The sequence below is a fragment of the Palaemon carinicauda genome, chromosome 1 (assembly GCF_036898095.1).
Source record: "Palaemon carinicauda isolate YSFRI2023 chromosome 1, ASM3689809v2, whole genome shotgun sequence".
NCBI lineage: Eukaryota > Metazoa > Arthropoda > Malacostraca > Decapoda > Palaemonidae > Palaemon > Palaemon carinicauda.
The window spans coordinates 279,733,675-279,734,518 of record NC_090725.1 but is presented as its reverse complement, the minus strand read 5'-3'; the positions used below and the strand labels follow the sequence as shown (position 1 = coordinate 279,734,518).

Below are 844 nucleotides of genomic sequence, written 5' to 3'. Positions count from 1 at the left end.
CATAAACTTTTATCCTCTTTAAGGTCCTATAGGAAACAACAGCTTTAGTCTTCAGAGATGAATCGAGAATTTAGAAAAAAAAAAAATCTCTTTGTTTTCCCTCAAAATCAATTCTTTCCTTTTGCAGACTCAATATACCTGCTTCACGTTTGTGCAAATACATTCTTACAGATTGTCGCACTTGTAATACATTTAATTATTCTCTTGAGTTTTCAATATCTTTTGGAATAGATATTCTGTCGAACTTTTTTTCCGTTTGAGTTATTCATATTGTTATCATTGAGTAAAAAGAAATTTTTCTCTGTCCGTTCATCCATCCAGACTACAGACATGTCTATTTTTCCCTTCCTTTTCAAATCCCTTTCTTCCTGAATAATTTATTCCTCTTCTATCCGACAGGTCCGGTTGTGGTAACAATGTTTTGTCTTCTTCTCCTTCGGTCAAAACAAAACAAGACATGGAATCTGGACTCCCCCTTCTAAAAGAGGTAAGAATGTGGAAGCAGCATTAATATTAATTCTTTATTTGTCTATAAGATTATAATGGTCAGGTTTACTACGTAATTTCGGGAGATTTTTATGAAGATAATCGAAATTATACTCTTTTGGAAACTTTATTGTATAACCAATCGGAAATGCAATAATCGCGATATTGGATTTTACAAAATAGCGGCTTTAAAAAAAGAGGTTTTCATGAAAATCTCAGCTTCTAGATAACATAGAAATGTAATTTTGATAGGTAAACCACCATTTTCGGGTTTTAGGGAACCCACTGGTATCAGAATAGATAAGCTAGATTTAACCACATACGTATTTGACTGAAATAATCAGTTTGATTGAATATT

At 32.2% G+C, this 844-nt stretch overlaps 1 protein-coding gene across 1 annotated transcript in view; it reads left to right on the top strand.

The window, feature by feature from the left end:
- Positions 1–396: 396 nt before the first annotated feature.
- The window catches only part of LOC137644905 (zwei Ig domain protein zig-8-like), a 300,708-nt gene continuing 300,260 nt past the window's right edge, over positions 397–844 (top strand). The window contains exon 1 of the mRNA XM_068377790.1: positions 397–487. The gene's annotated coding sequence lies outside the window, so the exon portion shown is untranslated. The remainder of the gene's footprint in view (positions 488–844) is intronic.